Consider the following 17976-nt stretch of genomic DNA (forward strand, 5'->3'; position numbering starts at 1 on the left):
TATGCAAGATTGACAACTTCACATGACACGATGTTTAGCTAGCTAGAACTATAAATCTTGTGTCCAATCACATGTATGTTGAACTTCAGCTCCATGTTTGTTACACCATTAATATTCATACCTCTTCCATCCCACTTGAAAAGAGTTCACTTTTCTAATGTGACCCATCCTAGGGTTTTGGATGTTTTGGCTTTGTTTAGTATTGGAAGCCCAAGTGATTCTATGAATCATTTTCTTCATAATCTAAATGGCTTGGTCCAACTATAACTACCCATTGTGTACTTGGCTTAGATATATCTAACCCATTTGACTTGAAAGTGTCTTGGCATATGAGAGATATGTATCAAGCTTTTGTTTTCCAAATATTTATGTTCAAGTTTTAAAGCACCATCCACACACAATTCCTTAAATTCCTCATTCATCTATAGGGTTCTTAGTTCCTAAATAGAATAGTGGTAAAAAAATAGATGTCATGCACAAGTAATACCTTAGGCAAAATTTGACATTATTCACTAGTTACATTGAATGGCTTTGCAATTGTTGGACTCAACTTGGAATTAGGTTCCTTGTAGTCGACTCCATGAACCAACATTTCATAACCTTTCTTTTCTTTGCTACTTTAAGATGCCATGCTCAATAGGGTTTATGAAAACTTTGAGAATTCTTCAACAAAAAATACTCAAATTACTCAAGGGTTCTGAATTAACTCTTCACAAATAGTTGTAGAAATTTGTAGTGAATAATGCCTTCAATTTCTTCCTTTTAACAATTTCCTATTTTTTTTGCCGTTAATGCTTCATACTCACTTAGTGATAGGTTATCCTATACTCAACATATTCTTTATTACTCAGAAGATATCTATAGCTTGATAGATTCACCATCACTTGGTAGAAACTACCAATTTGTCTTTGTAACAATATGCAACCTGATCTTTCTTTGTAAGGATTTCAAACCCAACCTTTCTCAGTAAGGTCTCCTGCTCTCCATTATGCTCGTGATCCCTGTACATCTTAATTATTGACTAGTTCATTATACTTGCTAGCTAGAACTGATGTTGGATTACTTCTTTTGAATCATTATTGTAGTGATCTCCATAAGGAACTAAGTGGAAATGATTGAACCACCTAGCTCATTGACTTGGGTGTCAATTTATTCATGATCTTGGTTTGCATTCTCTCAAGATTTTGGTACCCATATTTTCCTCATTTTCTTTTTGATATTGTCAGCTTTGGATTTCTTTCAATCTTCAATTCTACCTATGTTCATACATTTGTTGGCAAGATGTCCAAGTTCTATGTAAATAAAACATCTTTTTGTATTAAATCTTTTTGACATTTCACATAGTTTTCTCCAATGTGCCCAAATTCACCATAGTGGTGACCTCCATACCATGTATTGTAATCCCTTCCAAATATTTCTTTCACAATTTTTTCTACTAGGTTCCACTACTCAGTTTTGCACTTTGAAGATTTGTGTCCTTATTTCTTGCAATTATGACATTTAGCTTGAAAATTAGGTTTCTCTTTGCATTCACTTTCTCTATATGCGTATTACAACTTTAAAACTTTCCATTGAATTTTTCTTTACCATTACTCCAACATTTATTTGATGTGTGACCTATCTTACCACAGTGATTGCAAGTATGCCTTTTATTCTTTTGAGCTCCTTACTGAGATGACTCACCTTCTTTTGTGTATTGTATTCCAGCTTTTCCTCTGCTTCTATACTAACTTTTTTCATTCAATTGATTCATTCTTTCCTAAGATTTCATCACTATTTCATAGGTTTTCTTTTCAATATTGAGATCATTCTATAGTCTTTCGTTCTCTCATCTTAGACTCATAAGCTCTTCATTTGCATTAGTGAGATGATCAATGAAGTCTGTTCATTGAAGGGATATTTGATGTATTTCATTATTCTTTTCTTTTATCTCTTCTTTGTTTTTTTCATTTTCTTCTATGACTTCACATAATCTCATTGAATGGATTTCTTATTCTCTTTTCATCTTGTTGACTTCTTCTTGAAGATTGGAATTATTTTCTAATAGGTATTTAATTGGTTCATCAGCTTCATCTAAATTTCTTTTTGGATATACATCTTCAATTATTTCTTTAGTGTAGAGAATTTCATTCATATTTACTACAATATTTTTCCTTCTTTTCAATGATTGAGAGAGTTGTTCCTTTTCTTTCTTTGATTGTCCATTGACCAATTCAATTTCCAACTTTTTATTGTCAATATCCTTATCTAGCCTATATACCTCCATTTCCTCTAATATTTTCTCAATTTGTTAAACTTTTGGTTTGAGAACCGAGAGAGCTCTGATACCAATTTTTTAAAATATAAGGTAGGAAAGGTTATAGAGAGGGAAGGGGTGAATCAAGAACCAATAAAACATTATCTTCACCAATTAATCCTTCATATAATATTTTGATCTAATTTCATGCATGAAAGAATAAAAGAAAATAAAAATTCATAACACTTTGACACAAGATATGGTGACCTTGAAACCTTCCAATTAGAAAGAAAAACTAGGGTTATGATTATACCCACAAGCTTTAGTACTACATTGTAAAGTTAACCTATTAAGGCTTACAATTGACCAATTCTGGTGATCTACCCTTTTAAGAGCAATAAGGAATATGAGGTCCACTATGTTAAAGTATTTACAAACAAAAAAATCAAGTATTTGCTTAGATAAGAGATTTAGCAAAGATAGTTAAGTCTACCCTTTTAATGGATTTGATTGATACACTTCTCAGGATGAACTAGTGGCTGATCTGTGATCTACAACTCTAATTCGCTAATTAGGATTCCTTGTTTGTAATGATCACTTGACTATGATAGATGAATCTTTTTTGTCTCTTATAGTTCTTGTAGCCTTCTTTAATTTACACTTATGCTCATCATATTCTCTTCACATTTATATTTGGATATGATATAATGCATTATGTATATATCAATCCAAACCATAACTTATTGGAGTTGGCTATAGTACCAATTTCATCGTAATTCACAAAGTCAGCACAACTACTATAAATTGGTCATGTTTTGATGCACAAAAAAACTATCAACAGTTGACAATCTTTGGCACTTGGTTGAACTTGAAGCTCAGTCCATACTAATCACTTTTGATTAGCTTGAACTCAATCAACACTATGTAACTTAGTGAATACTAAGAAACTTGATAGCAACTCAATTTCTTGGTTAACATTGCATGACTTGGTCAACATTAGATCCACTTTATTAGCCCAGCGAGCTTTGTAGACAATGTTGGACTTGGCTAACAATATAGAGCTCGCTAGCCTCTACTATGCTCACTTTTCATTGTACATTGTTTATAAAGCTTAGTAAACACTATGTAGTTTGGAAAACACTAAAAATTGACTCAAGTATTTAGTAGACACTATATTTTGAGTACTTGGCTTGGGAACAACTCAAACACTTTGTTAACACTATAGCAATGTAACCCATTGACTAAGCATTGAGTCATTAATAGATAACTTGGCCTTAATGTCAAGAATAAGATGTTTTCTTTTATAAGATTTGACTATGTGATCAACTTGATCAGCAAGTCACTCACTTAAAAGCTTTATGAACCCAAATAAAAAATTGTAACCCTTGGAGAGTTTATCTCATTGACCTTCGATCATGTTAAGATCAATGACTTTTGTATCCCTATATTATGAAGTTGTGCAAGTTTTAAATAATGAGGGGATGTGTGTTTGTGACACATGGATGTGTGGGCCTCTTTTCCTTAGTTTTAAAGAAGTATATATTATGCAACTTCCTGATCATCGGTCAAATTATGATTGACAATTTTTGTTTCCTTAAATTCTAAAGATGTGTAGAGTTTAAGGGAAGCAAGAAGCTTCCATGTGGATAAAGTGGGACTGGGTTCAATATGTGGGCTACAAAAGAAAAATGGTTAGAGAAAGTGATAGATTAGCATCTTCCTATTAGTTGAAGGTTGCTAACTAGGATAATGGAGTGTTAGTTTTTTGGAACTATCGATGAAATGAAGATTGACCTTCATCACTTCTCTAGATTTTGAAAGTGCACATAGTTTAACAAAAGTGGGGAAGTGAGGTTGTGATACATAGATTTGGTGGGATTAGCTAAGTCATCAGATACCAAACAATTCTAAGTTGGATAATATGCCAAATGTTTTATTTTAACTTTCCAAAGGTATAGCATGTAAGAAAAAATTGATGCTATGTTGGATCAATGGTCTTAATGTTTTTTAAGTGAACATAGTAATAGTTAGAATCACTTAGGATCATCTATCAAATGATGATTGATGATCATCACTTCCCCAAATTCTGAAGATGATTGAAATTTAAGAAAAGAGGGGAACTAATGTATTGACACATGTGTAGCTTTTAAAAAATATAATGTTTCTTTTTAAATTTTTAAAAGGAATCATGCAATTTAGCATAAATCAATGGTTAGGTTTCAAATATTCTGGTGCGGCTCAAAATATGATTGTTACAAAACTAATTCTAATCAATCCAATTTTGTGTAAAGCCAATTGCCCTAAAATTTATGATTCCTCTCACTATTGAGTACCAACTAGGAAAGAATTTCTAGAGTGTATATATATTCAAAATATTAAATTATGTTTCCTCGAAGCCATGAATTATTATAGACAGAATTCCCAGTGGAGTAAACAAGTTTCTCTAACTAAATACTAAAAATCTCTGGTTAGTCAAGAATTTTATAGTTCTAATTAAGATAATATAGATAAAATGCCTCCATGAAGGGATTTTTTAGGAAAGGTATATTATAAGTTGAGATATGTCCATGATAATTTTTTGGAACAATTACCACAATCAACTAACGACTTTTCCAATGGAAAAGAACTAGTGCTTAAAATCCCTAGATTACTGGTTAGTGAGGGTTTCTATGACAAGAAAAATTTGTTAAGAGATGCTCAAACATCTATTCGATGTTTAGAGCTTCTCCACAAATTTTTTTTGGAGAGAAAACATGATACTCCTCTAAACAATGTATGGGAGTTTGACATTAGGTAAGCTAGTTGTCCCAGGTGTTTCCTTCGATGATGTTTTATTGGCCATGGTAGAAAAGAGATATAACCTCATGTCAAGGATGGTCAAGAATAGTGGAGATAATCTCCTAAGGGTTTTGCTAGAGATGATTAGAAAAGTTTTCCAATTGAACCCTAATCATGAAGCACTAGAACAATTGAGTGTCAATTTTTTGGAATTGTTGATGAAATGATGATCAATTGTCATCAATTCTCCATATTTTGAAAGTGTGTATGGTTTAACCAAAGTGGGGAAGTGAGGTTTTCATAAGTGTACTTGGTGGGGTAGGCTATGCCATGAGTTACCAAAAAACACTGAGTTGGATAATACACCAATTGTTTTGTTTTGATTTGCCAAAGGTATAGAGTGTAAGAAAAGATAAATGTTGTGTTGGATCAATGGGCCCAATGTTTTTTAAATGAACATAGTAATAGTTAGAATCACTCAAGATCATCAATCAAATGACGATCGATCGTCATCACTTTCCAAAATTTTGAAGATGATTAAACTTTAAGAAAATTTGGGAATTGATGCATTAACACATCTAACTTTTGAAAAATGTAATGCAACTTTTTAAAGTTTTAAAAGAAATCATCTTATTTGGCATAAATTGATAGTTAGCTTTCAAATTTTTTGGCATAGCTTGAAATATGACGATTATAGCATTAATTCTAATCAGTAAAATTTTGTGTAAAGCAAATTTCCCTAAAATTTATGATTCCTCTCATTATTGAGTACCAAGTAGCAAAGAATTTTTAGTCTCTAGAAATATTTAGAATTTCAAATTGTGTTTCCTCAAAGCCATGAATTATTGCATACAAAATTCTCAATGGAGCAAACATGTTTCTACAAGTGAGTACTAAAAATCTTTGGTTAGTCAAGAATTTGTAGTTGTAATTGAGATGATATAGATAAAATGCCTTCATGAAGGGATTTTTTAGGAAAGGTACATTATAAGTCGAGAGATATGCATGATAATTTTCTAGAGCAATTGCCACAATCAACTAATGACTCTTCCAATAGAAAAGAAATAGTGCTTAAAAACCCTAAATTACTGGTCAATGATAGTTTCTATGACAAGGCCAATTGGTTAAGAGATGTCAAAAAATTTGTTGTGGGTTTACAGCTTCTCCACAAATGGTTTTTAGAGACAAAACATGATACTCCTCTAAACAATGTGTGGGAGTTTGACATTATGTAAGTTAGTTGTCCTAGTGTTTTCTTCGATGATGATTTATTGGCCATGATAGAAAAGAGCTATGACCCTATTTCAAGGATGGTCAAGAATCATAGTGGAGATAATCTCTTAAGTGTTTCAATAGAGATGATTAGGGAAGTTTTTAGGTTAAATCATAATCATAAAGTACATGTTAAAATTGACATAAAGGATTTGCAAGCAAGATATGATGTAAAAAGGGTGTACCTAAGGAAAGGGCCACTACAAGAACACTTTGTTAAAATATATCAGTCACCATTAGTGACTATCAATACCACATAGCCATTGTTAAGGAAATATTTCAATCCTACAGCTCAAGCACTATATTTTTCTCTCTACAAAATATTTGGAATGGATGAATAGGATCACATCGAAGGATCTATTTTTTCTATCATTGCTTAGACATTGCACTGTAGCATGAGCTCAATGTTTAATTTTGCTACATATTTAGCAAAATAAATCCATGATGGATTAATAGGAATAAATAAGGCTAAATTTATAAAACCATTATACTTGTACTCAATGTTGATGTACATATGTTTGTACAAGGGTGTTAACTTTTCCTCCAAATAGACGAAGTTGGAGATAGAGAAGGATGGAGAGAAATTCCCAGTCTAGCTATGGAGTGTTGATATGACTTAGGAGGTCACTGATAACAATTTCATGAGATTTGATAGGTAATTTTTTTCCAAGCTAAGAATTCTATTGATTGGAGATAATGCTAGAATACCTTAGTCCTTTCTGGAATTGATTAGACTAAAGGATCACACCAAAGAATTGAAGGTGAGCTATAATTGGGGAGACATTATCCCATATTCAATTTCTACTATGTTCGGAGTGTGTGCTTTCCTAGGGAAACCACATGTGTTGACATATCAAGTACCATTGAATGTAGGGATTGGAGAATTCTTATGGAAAGTAGGAGGGTTAGAAGCAAAGGAATTGTTAGGAATATCTAAAGGTACTTTCTTCCCTAAGATTACTATTGTCCACAATTTTATTTTTGTCAAGAAGGGTTGGAGTCAATTAGAATTTTTTTTAGAAAAATGTTAGATGGCCTAGTCTCATCCTCATTTTATTAATCATGGAGGTTTCTATAATTTATTTAAGGAGAGAAAAAGAGATAAAACACATGAACATATTATTCATTTTCTTGAAGATATTATTATGAATCAATTTTCACTGCAAGAGAAAGAGGTTCGAAAATAAAAATGATAAGTTTACAATAGGGTTCTTGAATTTTTTAATGCCTTTGAGCCAAATTAAAATCCCCTTGTTGATAAGAAATATTGGGGTGCCAAAATATATATACCTATGAACAATTTTTATGAGTTTATGCAAATCTTAAATGAGAAAAATGTAATTTTAACTCCAACTTATCTAAGCAAGTCCATTGAGGTAGAAAATAGGTTGGCTAGTAGAGAAATCATAAACCCAGGTTAGTACACATTATAGAAAAGAGATGGTTATGTTGTAACAAGAAATATTCAGCCTGTGCCTCTTTATAAGAGACAACTATCAAAGAGTTCACCCACTACAACTATTGCAAAGAAGAAAAATATAGAATAGGGTTCCTCTTCCAAGATTGAAGAGTATTCTCCTTCATTGATCCCAATTTGAATACATGATGAAGAATCCTTAAGAGAGTGATTGAAACAGATGGTAGATAAAAGAAATATTTTAATAACTATAATAGAGATAGAGGAATGAGTGCTTGAAGTGCCTCCAATGCCATCATTAGCTCTTATTGTAGGAGATTTTCAAATAGAGAAATTGACCCTGTGATGTAATAAGCATCTAAGAATTTCTTGGATGATGAAATATTTGTCAAATCTAGAGAACTTACTCAAATTTTGTGGATGAGCAATATTAGCAATTTTAAGGCGAGGTGCAAGAAAAGTAAAATAGAGCAACCTAATAGGTAGGACTCTAAAATTGAAGAAGATGTCAAGGATGGACTCGTAGAAGAGTTTGAAGAAATAACCTCTAAGGGGATGATGCAATTTCTAAAGGACTTAGGGATCATGATACTTCTTGAATGGGACATTACTAATGCAACGATCTTTGATGTAGTTCGAATGGTAAAAGACACCTAGATTAAAACTAGGGAGGAATTTTTGCAAGCCCATAATGCATTAAAATATAGTGATAACCATCAAGTCTAGGTCATATGGTGTATTTAGAAGAGAGACAAGGCAAGAATTGAAGAGGTCTCAAATTTTGAGCACACAAATAGTCTTGTGGTTGTTGATCTCAGATTGGTTTTTACAAGTGAGTGTCAACACACTTAAGCCAATTACTCAACTCATGTTGAACTACTAATACATGCCAAGAACAACATGTAAATATTAGAACATGCTAAGTTGTAATGAGTGTCGAGTCACTCATGTGTTGAATCAATCAGATGCCAAGTAGATAGACCATGCCAGGTGACTTAGGAAGCAAGTAAATAGTGGATGCTAAGTAATGAAAGTACCTAATTCATAGTATATAGAATAGTGCATGTCGAGCATTAGAGATTTCATATGCTAAGTGACATAGTTCTGACATATTTCTTTTTAATGGCACAAATAACTATGTAAACCATTTTTTATTTGACTTAAAATTATATTTTGATATTATGGAGATAAGGACAAATCTATATTTGGATTCCTTGGGCAATTACATGCAACCAATTAGAAAGAGAGAAGGATTAAGTGACAAAGTGGATGAATCTTAGCCATAGATTCATACCTAATCCTAAACCACCTAAGTCTTCTGAAGGAGGATGAAGCCCTAAACTCTTTATGATAGAGGAGAGTGACTATGGAAGGAATTGAAAGTGCGAACAAGTTAGTTTGTAGATTGAGCATTCATGGTGACTTAGAAGAAGGGAGAGTGAATTGTAGAATTAGTTAGTGAAGGAAAAAGGAGTGAGTAAAGGATACAACCTTGGTACATCTGATTAGTAAGGATCAGGAAGACATTGCTTAGAGGTGATTTGTTATTAGGCAAGCAAGTGCCAATTGTAGGATCTATGCTGAGATATTTTAACAAGTGATTTTAGTTAAATATTTTAATAGAGTAGTCCTGATAGGATATATGAAATCCTTTAATAGGGTACTTACTTAATTATAAGTTGAAGTCCTCTAACTAGGCACACTTCTAATAGGGTGTTGAAATCCTCTAGCAATATGAGACCTAACAGTCTTTGTAAGCCTTTAACAAGGTTGACCTTTCATAGGGTAGAACATGTTTCATGGTCAAATCATTGTAACCTTAATTGGATACACCTTATTACTATAGTAGTGAAAATTTTTGGGTTTCATCCCCACCCCAGTTTTACCTTCTCGCTTAGAAGGTTTTTGGGCAATCATATCTGGTATTATGTTTGTGAGTACTTACATAGTTATATGTTTTAGATGCATATTCTTTACATGTTATTTTAGCTTACTTATGCATGTGATTAATGAATGGTGAAAGTTTTATGGGTCCAAATTTAAACTACTAATTCACCCCCCTCTTAGAAGTTTACTTTTTCCCCTTGTAATTCAAACAATTAGTATCAGAGCCTTGTTCTTTGAAAGAGAAGCTTTGTAGCTTTAAGGAAAGATTTTGAAATGGAATTCTACAAGTTGGGAAACACTATTGAGAACTAGGAGATTGAAATACATCTCATACTACATCAACTAAATGAAGCAAGAGAGGAACTAAAGAAATCCTTGAGGAGAAGGAAAGAGACTGTTGTTGTGGAGAATGATAGACTATACAAAGAGATAGACACTACAAAGTTACCTGTAGATGGTTACTCCAATGAATTTGATGCAGTACTTGCAAATCTAGTGGAAAATAATAAAATCCAACCTAAAGAAATTATAAATCTCAAGCTAGAGCAAGAATCACAAGCTATACTACTATGTGAGGTGACTAAACAAAAGAAGAAGGCTATGGAAGACAAAAGCCATGATTGAAGAAGATAAGAATTCTGACCAAAAAATTGGAATAGAAGTCAATAGAGTTAACCAAGATTTCCAACATGTAATTTGATACTCTAAGTCAATTGATGAATGCCAACTATGAACTGAATGTCAAGGACATTGAGATAACTACATTGAAGTTGTAGAATGAACGACTAAAAAATGATGTAAAGAGAGAAAAAGAATTTGCTAAAAATTTCAACAAGACAAATGAAGCCATCAAATATTTTGAGTAATTGTTGAAATCCCCTACACCTAACAATGATACATCAAGATTGGGCTAGACAAGCACTAAAGAAGGAGAATCATCTAAAGTTGAAGAAGAAAGGAACATCAAATGTAAGAACTCAAAACCTTATTGTCATAATTGTGGAAAGAAAGGACATACTACTAATGTGTACAGGAGAACAACTACAAATTAGAATGTCAAGCCTAAGAACATGACTCATTGTCATAAGTGAAACAAGCAAGTTCATCAAGAACATGAATGTAGAACCAGAACCATGCATAAACAAAGATTTGAAGGATACTACTACAATTGTTGGAAGTATGGACATAGAGCTTTTGAATGTAGATCCAAATCAATCTAGTCATCAAACAAGTCAACAAAGGTAAGAAACAATGGGAACTACTATAATTGGGATTACAATAGAAGATGTAGCTATCATTATTGTCAAGAATATGGACACATCCATGAGAATTGTATTAGGACACACTTCAATGGAAATTTAAAAATGTGGTTGAGTCTAACTACATGTTTTAGCTATTCAAAGATTGGTCACATCAATAAATATTGTCAAACTAGGTCAAATGCACCAAGTTGTGAATTTGATAATGGTAAAGGCAAGGTAGATATTGAACACATTAGATAGGAGGTGAACAAGACATTGAAAAAGATAGATGTTTGCAGCACTTCAAGTGGAGAAGGGATCACTTCACCCAATGGGTTAGGTGATCACACTTCATCAAACTAGGCAAATAAGAGGTATGTGGGAATAATATTTAAAGTCTATATCATGCATCAATTCCATGAGGATATAGTACTAAAAAAACTAAATTAGCATGAATCAAGATGCAATATTTTGTTATAAATCCAAGAAAAATCTTTAAATTTTTCATGTTGTTGTTGAGTATGAAATATTTCCTATATATGATGAGTGGAATGTTAGTTGATGCTGAGCTGTCAAACTATCTAGTTGATGCATAGCTTGTAGTAGCTACCGAGTAATGGAAACATCAATGGATGCCTAGTGAACCCAAAATTAGTTATTGCCAAGCTTATAGTTGTGTAAGTACTCAACATTAAATTTATGCAAGGTTATATGATCAATATGGGCTCATTTCTTCATCATTTTGAAATCAAGAAAGAATGAGTAGAGTAGAAGGAAATTCAGAAACCTGTTCAAAGAATTTGTAGAGATTCGAGTAGTAATTTCATACTAGTTTGACAAATTTCCAAGGTATTTATCAAGAGCTAAGCTACGCACTTTTAATTTTCATAAACCCTAGTTTGACAAGATGGAATCTAGTTCAAAAAATGTTGAAGGGAAAGAAGTTTAAAATGTTTATCTTGTTAGTAATGAAGTTAAAAAACCTATATTTAAAGCTATTCCTGACATAGCCTATAAACAAGACCCATCTGGTGCATTATCCATGATCTCGCCAAATGTAATAATGGTTCAAGACATGAGGAGATGATATAACTACCAAATTTTTAGCATTGAAGACATGGAAATAAGGGATTTATACAATAGATTGTGTGAAAATAGTATTATGAAGGAAAAATACAAAGTTGTAGAGAAAAAGGGTTTAACATGAGCCCTAGATTTTCCTAATGTATTCAAAATGGAATGGATTCAAATTGTGTTGAGTCAAATTCATGGTGGTTCTTTATGGATAGAGGGAGGACCTATCAAAATATCCAAAAGAATAATCCATATGGTTACTTGCTACCCAACCCTAGATCAACCAAAGACACTCAGGAGTGATTCTAAGGAAGTCATTGAAAAGAACACTACAAAAAAATGGAATAAGAGAGGCATGAAAATAGATACGATCACTAATCCATTGCTAAACTTTATTGTAAGGGTAATCTTACACAAATTCTATCAATCTAGCAAATTGAATAGTGTACCCTGCATAGCTGTGGATGTTGTTTACAAAATTTTCAAAAAAGATCATACACATGATCTAGAAAAACTTCAACTACAACAACTTATGGAGAACATTGGAGCTATAAGGAAAACCAAGAGTGCATAGTGAAAATTTGGTTCTATGCTAGTTTGTATATTCTTCTATGTACAAAATACATTTCCCTCATTTGGTACTGTAGGATGGAAGACAAATAAATCAATTTTAGTGTAGATTAATGAGTACATTGAACAACTATGATAAAACTTTGAAACTAAAATGACTAGTTACTTTGAAGATTTCAAGAAGTCAATGAAGCATCGACTCATGATTCTAGTTTCCTTTATGGAGAAACATTATAATGATGTATGTTTTCTTGTTGATGCTGACTATACATTTGTGCAAGCTGCCACACTGAGGGTAAGATGGTTGAGATCCTTAGGTTATGAGGTAAATGTAGATGGAGCCTTTGTAGCCATAATAGTCCTACTTGAAAAGTAAGGAGATAAGACTACAAAAGCCTTTGGAAACTATGGGATGGTGAAATCAAAGATGGCCAGGAATTAAAGACTTCATTTAAACTCAAGAAGAAGGATAAGATGGTTAAGAAGCTAAAAGAAAAGTTTGGAGAAGGTGTAGAGGAGGACGAGGAACAAGAAGAAGAGGATAAGGAGGAAGAACAAACAAAAGTACCAGAACTTCTAGCTATGACTCAAGGAATGGGAGAAGATAAAGGTGAAAAGGAGACTATAGGTGTTAAGGGAGAAGAAGCCAAGGAATCACCTACTACTATTGAGTCAAAGAAAAGGAAGGAAAAGTCATAGCCTATGGTAAAGTTAAAGAAGATTGTCAAACCTAACCAAGCCAAGCCCACTGCATCTACCACCAGAGCCAACACATATGAAAGTACTAAAAAAGGCCAAGGAAAATTCAAAAAAAATAGAGCAAGGTGGATAGTAACAGAAAACATAGAGAAGGAAATATGTGGCACAACTAGATTCTTATTAAGAGAAAACAAAATTAGATGATAACAATCAATTCAAGATGGTAATTCATAATCCTCTCTCTAATCTTCAAAACTTATGCAAAAATATCAAGGGAAATGCAGATTTATCTAGTTTTAGACATTGATTTTGATGAATTAGGAAAAGAAGAGAAAAAGCAAATGGAAGAGGCATTATATGCCATGATTTCAATGTTTATGAAAACTCTACTAGAATTTGCTAACTTAATACCAAAAGTCTTATATGATATTGTTAAAAAAAAATGCCATCATTGTCTAAATCCAGAAAGACAAATTAGGGAAGCATCATTAACCCAAGTGATGCTACAGTTGACAAAGGGAAAAATTGCTGAGGGAGTTAAGAAATATGTAGTTAAGTTTACACCTAGATATAGAGCCTTCAACATTCTTTAAAATAACACTGAAGATGTGATCAATAAATTAAATCAAATATGGAAACTTATCTATGGGTTGACCACTATGAAGCAAGGAGAAGCTAACCCTTTAGAGGGTAAACATGATGGTAAGGATGATGATAATGATGATGACAAGGAATATGATGATAAGGAAGATGACGATAAAGAGAATATAGTTAGGGAAGAGACAGAGAACCAAAAGGATGCTAAGGAAACAACTAAGTAGCAACAACTTGAATAGAGTGTGTTACACTAACTACCAATGTTCCCTTTCAAGATTCATGACATGGGTTAACTACCTCCTATGTTCTATAAGTCTAGTGGTTGTATCAGGTATTGATAGGTCAATCTTTTGGTGCAATGATAACTCTAGCTTGTAACAAGTGGTATCAAAGCTTGGTCATAGGTTCAAATCTCCTCAAGTAATGATGAGGGGGGATTGTTGGACTAACTGCCAATGTTTCCCTTTGGGATTCATGACATGGCTTAACCACATCCTATTTTCTATAAGTCTAGTGGTTGTATCAAACATTAATAGGTTGATCTTTTGGTACAATGACAACTCTAGCTTGTAATAGAGTGTGAAAGAAACACAAGTTTCGAGTATCAATCCTCGCCACAACACAACCAAGGCCACTAAAACCATAATTGTTAAGGATGTTTCTAATGCATTAGCTTAGAACATCAACCTAGTTACTGCAAAAGATGTAATGAAGATTTTGTATTAGTCTACACTCCAAGCTAAACTTTGTGAAAATTTAGTTTTAGTTAGCATAGGAGAATTATAGAAGGCACTAACTAAAGTCACAAGGGAAAAGGTGAATCCACAAGAACCACCTTCAATCATCCCTTTAGTTACCAATTTATAACCTTTAATTCAAACAACATTAGAGACATCCATCAAGGTTGATACAAGTGTCAAAATTGATACAATTGAGAAGAAGTCAGAAGAGGAAGACACTACCATAGGTTGAAAGCAGGAAATAGGATAGATAGATTCATTTGTACCTGCAACATAGGAACAAGGTGCTAGCCAAGTCATAGTGATAGACTAGGGAAAGCCTGATAAGAGTGAGCAAATGCCAAAGGTGAAGGAACAAGTGGTCATTCAAGTAGTAGTAGCTTTACCAACATCTACCACTCCTACTCAAAGTCTTCAAAGGCTAAGCAAAGAAGCCATTCCATTGCAAATCCCAGTGTCAAGCCCCAACTCATCAAACATAGAAAATATAATTCATTATGATAGATAAGCCTTGATGAATAAATTTTTATTCCAAAGTATGACTATTATACTATGAATTGGAGCAAATGGGCATCTTGCAACAAGCCTTAGAAAGGAAAAAGCATCAAGAGATGCTTAGGAGAGAACACATGCAGAAGAAAAGACATCAAGATATAAAAGACATCTTTTTAAATACATTTATCCTGCCAACTCTTGATGAGACCAAGCCACTTGTAGATAAATTGATAGATATAGTGGAAAAGGTCACTAATGAAGACCCTAATACAAAAGCAAAACTTTTAATAATGGTCTAAAAAGAAGTTTCAAGGAAAGGTAAATGAGAAAATATCTAGTGAGATAGCACTACAACACATTGCACTGGAAACAAAGCTTGAGGATGTGAAGAAGGTACTTGAGAATATATTCTCATTGTACACAAAAATATGCAATCCTACACTCTTCACCCAAAAGACCAGAAATCACATTCTGACTCTGCAAAGAAAATTATCTACATCAACCACAAGCCTACTATCAAATTTAGCTTAGAGTGAGAAGCATTTTAGAACATTACTTTAGACATGGAGTCAGTTAATTGTCTTAACATTAGATGAGGCTAATATTAGAGCCAAACTGATAGGCTACCCTCAACCCATGTATGGAGATAATGCACAAGGAGCTAGGCTATGCTCAAACCCTATTGAAAAAAGACCCCAATATTTCTACTTTAGACTATCTAGTACACCTTGATGTCAAGCTTGCAATCCAAATTCAATTATGGGATGTGGGATGTGATAATTGGGATGCAACTCTAAGGATAATAATAGATTTCCACAAATCATTTTTGTACAAACACACCATAGGTGTATAACCCATTTGACATAAGTGTCAAAAGGGGGAGATATATTACAGGGGGAGATACAATAAAGGGAGAGATAAAGAAAAGAGATGACATACAAAGGGGGAACATAGTAGCAAAGTTATATCATTGAGGTGATATACATTTTTGGAGAGAAAGTAGCAACTAGATATAGATATTAGCTAAGAGAGAGAATATCAAATGAAAGAGTATTAGATGTAGCACATTGAAATCAAAGGGAGCACAAATTTTGGATACAAATCAAACACATTAACTTGAGGAGAGTTATACAATTTTGAGGTATACAAGTTAGTGCAAAATTTTGAAATTTTGAAGTTTTGTATACATGTCAAGTCATGGATATGATTTTGTCAAAGGATTAAGGTTGATCATGAATACTCAAGTGTTTTTTAATCTCATGTAAAAGGGGGAGATTGTTGATCTCATATTGGTTTTGACAAGTGAGTTTCAATGCACTTATGCCATTTAATTAATTCATGCCAAACTACTAATACATGTCAAGACCAATATATAAAAATTAGACCATATTGAGTTAAAATGAGTGTCGAGTCACTCATGTGCTGAGTCACTCAAATGCTAGGTAGATAGACATTGCTTAGTGATTCGAGAGTCTAGTGAATAGTGGATATCAAATAATGCACATGTTGTGTGATAGTATATAAAATAGTGCATGCCGAGCATGAGAGACTTCATATGTTGAGTGACACAGTTTTGACATATTTTTCTATAATGGCACAAAAACTATGTAAACTATTTTTGAGCCAACCTAAGATTATATTTAAATATTATGGAGATAAGGAGGAAACTATATTTGGATTCCCTATACAATTACGTGCAACCAATAAGAAAAAGGGAAGGTTTAAGTGGCAAAATGGATGAATCTTAGTTGTAGATTCATACCTAACCCTAAGCCACCTATGTTTTCTTAAGGAGAAAAAATCCCTAAAATCTTTATGATAGAGGAGAGTGAATGTGGAAGGAATTGAAGGTTTGAACAAGTTAGTTCAAAGACTGAGCATTCAAGGTGACTTAGAAGAAGGGAGAGTGAATTGTAGAATTAGTTAGAGAAGAATAGAGTAGTGAGTAAAGGATAGAGCATCAGTACATCTAATTAATAAGGATCAAGAATACATTTCTTAGAGGTGATTTTTTATCAAGCAAGAAAGTGCTAATTGTATCATCTATGTTGAGACATTTTAATAAGTGATTTTAGTTAAATCTTTTAATAGAGTAGTCCTAACAAGCTATATGAAATCCTTTAACAAGGTGCTTACTTACTTGTAAGTTTAAGTCATCTAACTAGGCACACTTCTAATAGGGTGTTGAAATCCTCTAACATGAGACCTAATAGTCCTTGTAAGCCTTTAATATGGTAGATCTTTCATAGGATAGATCATGTTTCATGGTCAAATCATTAAAACTTATTAGGCTTATTTTGAGTCACCATTTTATTTTGTTTCATTGTTTTCTTTTGGAATTCCCAAGTTAACTATTAAAACAACCTTCCTTAGTTTCATATTTCTTCAATATAATCAAACCTTGCATATGGAGATTTACCTTGTGCTATTCATCACACTCTTTGAGCTTTAGTTTGAAGTAGTTCAAAGAAGTTCAACCAAAAGATTTGATACTGACCATTTTTCTTGTAGGTTGGACCCACTAGGTGTTATGATGATATTCTTTTAAACTACTTCAAAGCCCTTTAGATCTCAGTTTGAAGCAGTTTGAAGTGGTTATAATACTGGAAGTTTTTGGACAAAAAGTGCTTGCGATTCCCTAAGGATTTCTGGTTCTCAAGGAATTAAATGAGGTTTCTAGAATCATTGATTAGAGGTTGTATTTTCATTAATTTCATTTCAAATATGAAAATGGTTGTCATCATGAACTAGAAAGGTGAAATTATTCACTCAAAAGATAGATTGTTTGTTAGGGATAGATAATCATTACAAAGACAGCCACAAAGGGGAATTATTAAATGAAGAGGTCATGTCGTGGGTTTCAATTGTGTGAATTAGGCTACAAATAATTCACCATGAATGCCTCATTATGAGGACATACTTCCACCTATATTTCCTCCTTTCCCTTTAAAAAACACAAGATTTGCATTG

Source organism: Cupressus sempervirens, chromosome 7 (genome assembly GCF_028749045.1).
Source record: "Cupressus sempervirens isolate cs-2001-9-10 chromosome 7, ASM2874904v1, whole genome shotgun sequence".
NCBI lineage: Eukaryota > Viridiplantae > Streptophyta > Pinopsida > Cupressales > Cupressaceae > Cupressus > Cupressus sempervirens.